At 49.0% G+C, this 11,268-nt stretch overlaps 1 pseudogene; it reads left to right on the top strand.

Annotated features, from left to right (window-relative positions):
* The first annotated feature begins 1,686 nt into the window (after positions 1–1,686).
* Positions 1,687–1,807, top strand: LOC116072227 (annotated as a pseudogene).
* Positions 1,808–11,268: the final 9,461 nt, after the last annotated feature.

Below are 11,268 nucleotides of genomic sequence, written 5' to 3'. Positions count from 1 at the left end.
CTAATTCCTCATATTTTTGGATTTCAATCGCTTAGGATATGTTGGTAATATTAATTTCCATATTAAGATATTAAGAAAAGGTAATTGTCACTTCCTGTTGTTTTTGTTGTAAGAGATGGAATTAGATTTGTGTGGATTTGTTGAAAGATTACTTTCCTGGCTTAGTCTTTTAATGACACTGGGGAATTAACTGACCACTTCCCACCTTGGCCTCTGGACTCCCTCTTAGCCTTCAGTTTCTGCTAATAGAAAATGCATTTCTAAGTCAGAGAGTCTCCGTTAGAGAGTTCCTTTGCTGACCACTAACAGTAGACATCCTGTATGCATATTGTTATTTCCACGCACTTCTGTAGTGTCTCATCTTTTTTGCTGCCGCGCCTGCCCTCCTTCCCCACCACCTTGGAGGCCGAGGAGGAGGGTAAGACCTACAGCATCCCTGGTTCTGATCCTTTCTGGGTACGTGGCTGTGGTCAAAGAGTCCTTTTAATAATGAGAACAAATCTACAGAGAAGTCATATTCTGCTCCTGCTTCAAATCCAGCAGTGCCTGCACAATGTTTTGTGCTGCCTTTGTGGAAGGCCTTTTGAGGGTAAGACCCATGCCCTCATCATCTTTCCATTCTTAGCACTTAACATGGTGCCTGGATTATATATATAGTAGCTGCTCAATAAAAATGGATTAAGCGGATGAACGACCCACATGTAATAGGATACGATAAGAGAAGACTGTTTTCTCATACGAATAAACAATCCAATCGAAGCCATTGTCTTGTAGAGAGAGCAGCTTTTACTTAAAAAAATCAATGGATGTTCATTCCTTCGGACCAGCACAAAAGAGGCATTATTCAAGGTGGGCAAGGATTATACAGCAGGCAGGCTCAAGGAAGGAAACAAGCTGTTTTAGAAACAGTAATATAGAGCTCAGTAAGCAGGGGAGGGGCAGTAAGTGGGCAAGAAAGTGCTCCCAGGGGGAGCCTGCTGCAGGCAAAGTGTGCATTTGGGGCACAGTGATGGTGTGGGTAGCAGTCGCAGGCAAGCCTATCAGAGGGAAAGAGAGGATGGCAGGACTGTAGGAAGAGCGACTGGTGTAACAGGCACGGTGGGTGCTGTAGAAGACCATATACAGCCAGATGGCAGGTGATGTCTTTAAAGGGAACAGACAGCAGGCTCCCTCTGGGCAAGATTTCTAAAAAGAATGATGACATTAAGACTCTTTGGAGGGTGAATGGGAGTGAGCGTTGGACTCTCAGCTTTGAAGGGATTGGCTTTTTGTGGCTGACTTCCCTGCCAGGGGAGAGGTAAGAACTTAGGAGTTCCAGCACTCCCTAGAAACAAGGCTCTCAAACTAGCTTCACGTGATCAGAGTGGAGCTGTGAGATCTGAACTCCCGAGGTTGGTGGGGTTGTGACCGAGGCCAGGGTGAGCATACAGAGAGCAAAGTGCTAGCACAGGTTAACTCAGAAGCCAGACTTTCAGCCAAACTGATGATCAGGCTGTACCCGTACATCCACAGGATTTAATGTATACACATTTCAAAGATTTTCTTTCCTGGTAGCAATGTAGATTTATAGTGTGGTTGGTTAAGCTTATTAATTCTAATAATTGTCTTTAGGATACAAGTCTATGAAAGACTGAGAAGAGCTATGACCCAAGGTTCAAGAAGAAGGGAAGGGGCTGGAGGGATGGCCCTGTCCCTAGAGGCACTGCAGGTGTCGCATACGCAGCAGTAGGTGGCAGAGAGGAGAGAGGCTGTGTCTGAGCTCAGTGTTCTGACCCATGAACATCTGCATGAGTAGTAGCCCAGGATGACCCCTTCCTGGTGCCACAAGTGCACAAGCAGGGCATCGCAGTCCTGAGACTACCCCTGGGAAAACCCCAGACACTCAGAGACCCTGGGTACCACTAAGAGGAACAAGTAAGTGGTAGAGAGATGGAAGAGAAAGAGAAGGATGTAGGCACAATGAAGAAAGGAAGAGCTGGAGACAGGGTAGTGAGAAACAGCCCGATGTGAGTAGCCAATGATGTCACATGGGACCATGGAGGGGTCCTGGCATGTGCTGCCACCTGGGGCCATGTCTGTGCCCGTAGCCCCGCAGCAGCAGGGGTGTGTTATCAGTAAAGGTCAAGTAGACTCCCTGGTCTGGGCTGTTGCCCACCTGGGGACATGCTGATGTCTGCGGGCTGTGCAGATCTCGTCTCACCCCTCATTGGGCATTACAGAAGAGCTGGCCCTGGGGAGAGCAAGCCCCACACATTGCAGGGGTTCTGGGTGAGCCGGCACTGGGACTATATAAGTGTGGGAGATCTGGCCTACCACTCACCTCCCAAGTGGTGGCATGGATGAGGGAGACGTACCCACTTCCCCCTTACCCCTCACCCCTGCAGCAGGTGGGAGACCTAGCCCTGGGGTCAAGAAAGGAGGGGAGCTGTCCCTGTCCCTTTCCAGCTGCAGCACTCAGGAGAGCAGGCTCTGCACCTCACCTAGGGGACACAGTAGAGCTGACCCTGGTGGTGGGAGCACAGGCAAGCAAGCTGGCCTGAGGGTGTGAGCATGGGAGAGCTGGCCTTGCCACTTGTCTGCTGTACTATGACACGGGCAAGGGGGAGATGCCCCTACCCCACCCCTTACCACCTATGGCTAGTAGGAGACCTGACCCCAAGGTCATCAGTGGGAGATCTGTGTCTGCCCCTCACCTACTGCAACACTTGGGAGCACAGGCCTGCACCTGACTTAGGTAGCACAGTAGAGCTAGCCCGGAATGTGGGGGTTGCCGGTAAGCCGGACCTGAGGGCTCGAGTGTGGGAGAACTGGCCCCGCCTCTTGTCTGTTACATGTTGGCTGGAACAGGCAAGGGAGGGGTCCCCGCCCCTTCTTTTTGGAGAGCTAGCCCTGGCAGGATCATGAGAACAGGAGAGATGGTCCTGCCCCTCACCCATGGACCCTGTCCCTCACCTGTGGGCCCTGTACCTTGCCTGGGCAACATGATATTGCTGTCACTGGACATGGGGGTTGCAGGTGAGCTGGCCCTGAGGTCATGAGCACAGGAGAGCCGCCCTGCCTCTTATCTGCTATGTGGTGACCCAGATGAGGTAGAGATACCCACCCTCCTCCCCTCCCTCATCCTTCTCCACCTAAGGCAGGCAGGAGAGCTGGCCCTAGGGTCAGGAGAGTGGGAGAAGAGGCCATGTCCCTCTCACTGGCTGCAGTGCTCAGGAGAGCAAGCTCTGCACCATGCCTGGGCAGCAGGCTTAAGCTGGCTCTGACTGTCAGTGAGCCAGCCCCGAGGGTGTGAAAGCACGACAGCTGACAGGCTGACCAGCTTAGACACCTCTCAGGCCAAGATTCAGGGCTTTGAATTGACTCAGCCCAACACCACATCATTGATGAACTGCTGGAGTACAGGAAGGGGCCAGCCAGTCTTACAGATCCAAAACTCCAGGATCTCCATGACACAGGGCAACAACAGAATATCTGAGAGGAGCCTCAGTGAGATTCCAGTACTGATAGGGTAGGCAGAAGCCAGAGGCCCCATACCGGACCAAGAAGTCATTGCAGTAAATATTTGCAAGCAAAGAAGTGTGGACAAAAGGGAATCGTGTGACACACTACAGCTTCCGCAGTGATATTTTCTCCCCTCTGTTGGTGGGTAGTTGCAAGGGTGGAGGGCAGGTGTGAGGGGAGTGGGGAATGTGTTGGATTGAAGTGCATGATGTGAAATTCACAAAGAATCAATAACAAAGTTTTAAAAAAAAAATCACATATTGCTCTTGCAGAGGATCTGAGTTCAACAAGTCCCAGTATCCACCTAATGAGTAAAAAACATCCATAACTCCAGTTCTGGGGGCTGCCTTCTAAGAACAATCATAAGTACGGCGAACATACGTAATGCAGAAAAGTACTCATACATTAAATAAAATGAATAAGTCTAATTTTGGGGGGGAAGGAAGGAAAGAAGAAAGAAAGGAAGGAAGGAAGGAAGGAAGGAAGAAAGGAAGAAAGGAAGAAAGGGAGAAAGAAAGAAAGGAAGGAAGGAAGGAAGGAAGGAAAGGAAGGAAAGAAAGAGAGGGAGGGGAGGCCTGTTTTGTTGCAGTGCAAATGGCCAGCTGTGTGAATGTGAGTATCCCTGAAAGCTTTTAGCCTGCTTTTGGCCGCCCCCCATCCCCCTGTCCAGATGACATCCGCTCCTTCCCTGAGGACTACAGACTACTAAGCTCTGCTCTCTTGTACAGGGATATGGCTGCCCATGGCTTCCTGGCATGCCCACACAGGCTCTCAGCAACACACGCTCTGTCCAGGTCCTGGAGAGGGTTGGTGAATCCTGCATAGCCCCTGCCTGCCTGGGCCCGCCAGCCATTTCCCAGCCTTCTCAGCTACTTTATGAGTTGGCCCCTTTCCCCCCATACATTCCCTTTCCAGAGTGCATCAGTCTAAGTGAGTCCTGACGTTTGCAATACTGGATGGGAACAGATATAGAAATTGATGTCTTGGGTGGTGGCAGAAAATATACTCCGAGAGACAGGAGTGGGTGATGGGGCCTGTCATCTGCCTGGCTAGAGACAAAGGCAGTGCAATTCACCTTTTAGCTGTCTGTGGGTGAAGAGAAAGCAGTTTGCATCTGTGAACACTACTAAAGACCACAGCATGCAAAGCCGAGGGTCTTTGGCTCACACTCGGCCCCCTAGGCCACAATCCCTGGGCCCTCTGGATTGTCATGTCCAAGTTTGTACCAAGGTCTTGCTTTCCTGTCTTCAGGCTTTACCCAAAGTCAGGGACAACAGCCAGCCTCCTCCAGAGAAGAAGTTTCCATTCTTGAGGGAGATTAGAGCTGGAGCCTAAATGTTCCTACTCCTTTCCTTTTAACTTATCCCCTCCCCCCCTTCCCCCCGCACAAATGGGAGTGAGACCGCCATGTTGGCTGGTTTCCCTTTCCTATCTCATTCTCAATGGTTCATTATCTACTTGCTGGGCAAACCTGCAGATGAACTTACCGTCAGTAGAATGACTCTGAAGAGGAGCTCCAGGACCAGAGCCAGAAGCTTGCCTTTGCCAGGAAACCTAAGGAGAGTGTGGAACTCAGATTCATAGATTTCAGCTCAAGCTATGGAGACAAAGGCATGAGGACTTTCTGGTTCCCAGTGGCTGGACTTCTACCGCCCAAACTGAAAGCAGAGTCTGATCCTAAGATGGTTGCAGCACAAATTTATTTAAAAACCATAGCTTCTTCCAATTATCTAATGGAGAGCATTGAGTGTTGGTCAGGAGTAAGTAGGGTCCCAATAGTTAGAATAAAGCTGTCTAAGAAGATGTGGGTGTTGAATTCACTTCCACGGAACCATTCTTGCGGGATACAGCAGCTCTTCTCTGAAGATGCTGATCCTATCTTGCTTGGAAATTCTAGGCAGCTACCTTGCCAGGGAGGAATCAGTGTCCTTCTTTAGCTCTAGGCTGAAACAAAGAACTACAGGTAAATCCCACAGGCAGTGGGGTGTAAGAGGGGTGAATTACAGAGTTAAACTGGAGGAGAAATACACACACACACACACACACACACATTAAAAATATTGTGTTGTGGATTAAGGTGATCACCGGGAACCTGGGGAATTCACAAGGGCGTGCATTAAGGAAGAGCAGATTAAGGAAGAACAGATTACAGAGGTAATTTGAAGGCATGGGAGGGACTCTACACCAGGTATCCCAGGATAATCCACTCACCAGTTGTGCTCCTGGTTCTTTTTGACTGAGACATGAACTCCACCTGGATTCCGACTGAACAGAGCTGAGAAGCCAGTCTCTGGGACACAGGGAAGGGATGCATAGAATTTGGGAGGGAGGAATGGGTTTCTATAAGTCCTATCTATTTACTCTGTAAGGAGTCTGAAGCTTATTCCCCTCCTGGTGCCAGGAGGGTCACATTCTGTCATTCTGGCATCATGGTTAGAGGTCAAAACTTAGAATGAAGGATGTGAGTATCATTCGTTTTAGAGTCAACCCATCTCCATGAAGAACGTACCAAGGGAAACTTAACAGCATCCTGTCTGCCCCAGTATTGTAGATGGATGCTTAAGAGAGATGGGTGAGCCAGGCAGTGGTGGCACATGCCTTTAATCCCAGCACTTGAGAGGCAGAGGCAGGTGGATTTCTGAGTTTGAAGCCAAACTGGTCTACAGAGTAAGTTCCAGGACAGCCGGGGCTCCACAGTGAAAACCCATCTTGAAACCCCTTCCCAAAAAAGAGAGAGATTGGGTGAGCCCCAGGTGGTGGTGTGCATACAATAAGGATGAGGGATTTTCCTTCTGTCTCCACTCTTGGGAGGGAGAGGAAGGGCCCTGCCAAGGAGTCATCAGAAAGACAGAAGCAGAGAAGGTTGTAACTTTATGTCCTGGTTGAATGTCTGAGACAGCCAAAACCAATCACACAGTCCTACAGTTTGTCACAGTACAAATTTAGTTTAAAACCATAACTTCTTCCAATTTCTAATGTGGAGCATCAGACATTGATGTGCTCTAGGACGTGAGTTAAAGCTACAGAAACAGTGTGTTGGGTGTAGAGTATAAAGCAGCCATTCTTCCAGCGTGTGGCCTGTGATGACCTATGAGCTTCCCAGTGGTTAGGTAAACAAAGTAGAAAGACCTGGTCTGGGTTCTCCATCTACAGGGCTGCCTCCCACCATGGGACCACCCCAGTATCTGGAGTCCCACTGGTGACTGCATTTGGTGGGAGATGCTGGGAGTAGGGTTTTAGGCAAGCCAGCGCCAAATCTCAAGTCAGGATCCACCCAAGAGTTCACATGTGGAATAGCAGCCCAGCATTTGGTGTCTGTCCACAGGGGGCTCAGCCACCAGCCAGAGAAGCAGTAATGTTGGACAGCATTGTGCCCTGGTTCCTGCAGTCAGTTCACAGACATGGGGCCTCTCTGTGAGGGGAGAGCCAAGGAACAACACGAGAAGGCACTGTAGACTGGGGCTTCCTGGAACTATCTGTGAGCAGGAGACTGTCTGCTAACCAGAGCCCCTAGGATAATTAGACCCTGGTCCATAGAACATCAGTTCTTGGGGACTCAGAACAACACTTTATCCACTGACACTGTGCTTTTGTGGGCGAGGTGATAAATGGATTTTTTACCTGACTCTTTCATATAGACCAGTGGGGACACTAATCCCATGGCATAGTCCTCCACTTCTAGAGCAGATTTCTTTGACCACTGGAGACCTCCCAGTATGGTCCCTGATCCCTAAAATAAGGGCTGATTCCATAGGCTGACTCTCAAGAGACTGGAGTACCCCCAGAATTCATGGAGATACTCAGTGGAACCATTATCATTCACTTGAAGTGGTACCCAGACCAAAAGAAGGCTCTGTTGTGGGTCTGGTCACCACATGCCACTTGGTCCTGTACAGGCACTTTGAAGACAAATGTCTGTGGAAGAATAGGATTCCATATGGAGCCATGGGAAGGTGTTAAAGGAGAGATGTTCAGTAAGGTCCCCAGGCCTGGGAGGCAAAGTCATCCTCTTTATTCTGTAAGTGTTCATGTTAGAGCTAGCTCTTGACTTTCTACTATACCCCTGAGACTGGCTGTGAGAATGCAGATCACATAGTGATCCTGTAGCCTACGCATCCGCTCTGTCCCTGGTGTGATCTCGGTGCTCCAAGAAGGGCATGCTCAGTACCCCCATGCTGTGGAGGTTCAGGACATTTGGAACCAGGCCTGGGCTAGTGATACGTGGCTTGTGCTTCTAACATACACGTTCCTGCCATGCTGCCACAACTGCAGAGGCAAACGGCAGTCTGGTTGATAGGTAGCTCTAGATGAGATGCTGAGAGCATCAACAATGGACTGCGGTGGCATGAGAACCATTTTCAGGTCAACCTAGAAGGATGCCAAGAAGGCCCAAGATCCTGGGGACACTTCCAGCAGGGTGTAGTAACCATTCTTCCTAAGAGATGTCTGAGGGGGTCTAACCACAGTGACTCATAATGAGTTATCCAGAAGGCCAGGACTCAGATATAACAAGATGAGAAGGTTAGGAACCAGAAGGCTTAAGGGAAGAGGTCATGATGTACACCCACACCCGCAAATCATAAAATCTTCCACTCTCCCGCCCAACGCTCTGACCTCCGAGGCTGAACCAACTGTGTCACTTTCTGACAATGTCAAAGACTCCTGTTGCTTGGAGCAATGCCCTCCACACAACCTGTGTGCTCCCTGCATCTTAGCCACTTCCATCTTTGCCAGTCCAGTTTGCCCCCTGAAGCATGCCTGCTGCTCCAGCCTTCTAGACCTCTGTGAATTTCCCCTCTGCCTAGTACTGTGTCCTGTTCATCTTTCAGGTCTCAGTTTAAAGGTTACAATGGTCCCAAGTATTTTATTTTATTGGTTTTTCAAGACAAGGTTTCTCTGTGCAGCCCTGGCTGTCCTGGAACTCACTCTGTAGACCAGGCTGGCCTCAAACTTAGAAATCCGCCTGCCTCTGCCTCCCAAGTGCTGGGATTAAAGGCGTGCACCACCACCGCCCGGCGGTCCCAGGTAGATGTAGGTTGGTCACTGCTGTTGACTCTAGAGCTGGATCTTGTGGCCTTCCCTCTTGACCCAGTCACTTACTGGTACATTACTAAGGTTCTTACACTTCAATTTCATCATTTGTAAATGAAGCAAGGTTGGTGTGAGGATTAATTAATAGGCAATTAATACCAACGATAATGATTGGGCTTATAAATAATAAAATAGAAGTATTTAATAAGTAACACATTATAGACTCTCTGAGCAGAGAGGCAGGCCAGATCTAGCATGCTATTAGATGCACAAATGCAGACAGGTAGAGGAGTACTCTGTGTATCTTCCCTTCTCAGCAGAGTGTGGCTTCGTAGCAGGCTCTCAGCCAGAGCTTGTGGGATGCAAGAATGATGTCTGGGGTCAGCATCAGAGATTCCAGCCTCAGTTCTATGTTTACTGAGAACTCTGGGTAAACAATACCTGATTTTTGGCAGTTTTCTTGACGGCAAAAAGGACATTCTGATGTTAGGTTGATCCATATCAAATACCATCTTTTATCTCTTTGTAGATCATGCACTTATATAACTCTACATTGATTTTCCACCCTGCCTCTGACCAAGAGATGCAGGAATGAGTCTGATGGCCATTTAGAAGCCACAGATGGTTATGTAATGTCAGTGTCGATCATAAGCACAGAGACATCACAAACTACTGTTGGTATGATTAAGAGTCAAATCATTCTGTTTCTGCAGTGAGTAGCAAATCTGAGAAACAAACTTAAAACTAAGAGTTAGGTGATGGGTGGCATCAGAGTTGGGCTTGAACTTGGGGCTCTTAACGTAGAAGGGCTATGGGCTTATGTGTCTGCAGATAGCTGTGACAAGGAAAGAGGCAGCCGCCTGCATGTCTGCCAGCTGGAGGGTAAAAGGTCTGAGTCTACTTCCGGGTTTGAAAACCCACCAAAATTCACTAGTCCCTGAGCTTGAAACCCACCAGTCCCTGAACCTGAAAACACACCAATCCCTGAGCTCAAAACCCCATCAATCTGTGGACTTGTCTTGAAATCCTACCAATCCCCAGCTTGGAAATCTCCAACTGCAAAAAAAAAAAAAAAAACGTCCCATATAAACCTGCCTTCTGCCCGGTTCTCTGTTGTTTCTCGAAGGAACAGAGGCAGCCACCCTCTTGTGTGTCTCCCAATAAATCTCTTGTGTGGGGTTTGTTGTGTGGTGTGACTTTTGTGGTGTCCTTGGCTTCCTACCGCTGGGATAGCTTTCCCTTCAGAGCTATAACATTTGCATTAGGGAAACCTTCCCCCGCAGAGCTGTAACACTCCCATCGGAGAAGCCTTTCTCCTAAGAGCTGTAATACACCAGCCAGCTTGTATTTAGTACCACATGGCTTTTGGAACCCCTCCCCCCCTCAAGGATTTTTCTAGTATTTTGGTGATTTTCCAGCATCTGGCTCCACCTCTCTCAGACAGCCAAGGTAACAGCCTCCCCAGAATTCCCGAGCAGGCATTTGCTGGTGACTGTCAATACGCAAGGAGTATGGTCCTGTTTTGTTACAAGACTGGCATCCCACTACCTGGTACATTCAGGGAATGCTGATTGCATAGTTATTGTGTGCCAGGCCAGGTTAAGTTTTCTGGTTGCAGAAACCAAGTCAGCATTTCTCTGCTCTGGAAGGTGATCTGAAGCTTGGGAGGGCAACCTTCAGAGCCTGTGACTGTCAGGCTGTGGAGTCGTGCAGCAGAGGAGGATACGAAGGAGAGGGGATTCTGGGTAGAAGGGGAGGTTTGAACAAGCGCCTGGAGGCACGAAATCAATTTGGAAACTGTGTCGGATAGGCATTAGCTGAGCAGCTGACAGCAAACAACTCAAAATAGCAATGGCTTGAGCAAGCGAGGGCTTCCTCTGTCTCTCTCACACACCCAAAGGAAGGACAGGGCTGGGTACAGAGACCAGATGTGGAAGTCCTTCCATTACCAGGAGCCGGGCAGGGGAAGCTCCACAGAGCATGGCAGGTTGGATTTCAGGGTCCCGGCAGGACTTTAATTCTCCCAGACTATGGGACCTTGAGGACTCTCCCAGTCTCTTGTTCCCTTGCCTGTAAACTGAGAATAAAAATATCTGTCTATGAGAGTTATTGAGGAGTAAATGGCTTACTACAGGAAATGTGTTTGGAACAGAACCCAGCGAAAGTGTACTTCAGCACTTTGCCCACTGCACAGAAGGCTCTGGACTCATCCAAGTCAGGGAAAGAAAAGAAGAGAGAGAGAACGGAAAAGAATGGTGGCAAACATTTTAATATTTTGCCTTTTGCTCTACCACCTTCAGCGTATAGCTTTTATTCCCAAGCTCCTTCATATTTCAGTGGCTGCTGAAGCTCCAGCCATCCCACCCAGATCCCAGGCAGCAGAGATTTTGAAATGCAAGGACTAAGGCTCCTTCCTCCAGCTGTATCGGTTTCCTCAGAAGCCCACCGGTCACCGATCAACGTCTGAGTTTGATCTCTGGGCCTCTTGTTGCAGGAAGGCTTGGGACCACCTTTTGGTTGGATTCTCTTGGGAAGGAAGAAGATGAGCGTTGATCAGGACACGTTGCCGGGGTTAGGAGTAAATGAGCCTCGCAGATTTAAGCTAAGCTGCAGGAAATCAAGCTCTAGACAGCATTAACCAGCCCATCACATGCGCAGGCCTGAAGCATCCTATTGACCTGCACTTTATCATATTGACCTGGACTTTATTACTTTCAAAAGGGAAATGTACTGCTT

Source organism: Mastomys coucha, unplaced genomic scaffold, assembly GCF_008632895.1.
Source record: "Mastomys coucha isolate ucsf_1 unplaced genomic scaffold, UCSF_Mcou_1 pScaffold1, whole genome shotgun sequence".
NCBI classification, from domain to species: domain Eukaryota; kingdom Metazoa; phylum Chordata; class Mammalia; order Rodentia; family Muridae; genus Mastomys; species Mastomys coucha.
This window is presented reverse-complemented; position numbering and strand designations above follow the sequence as displayed.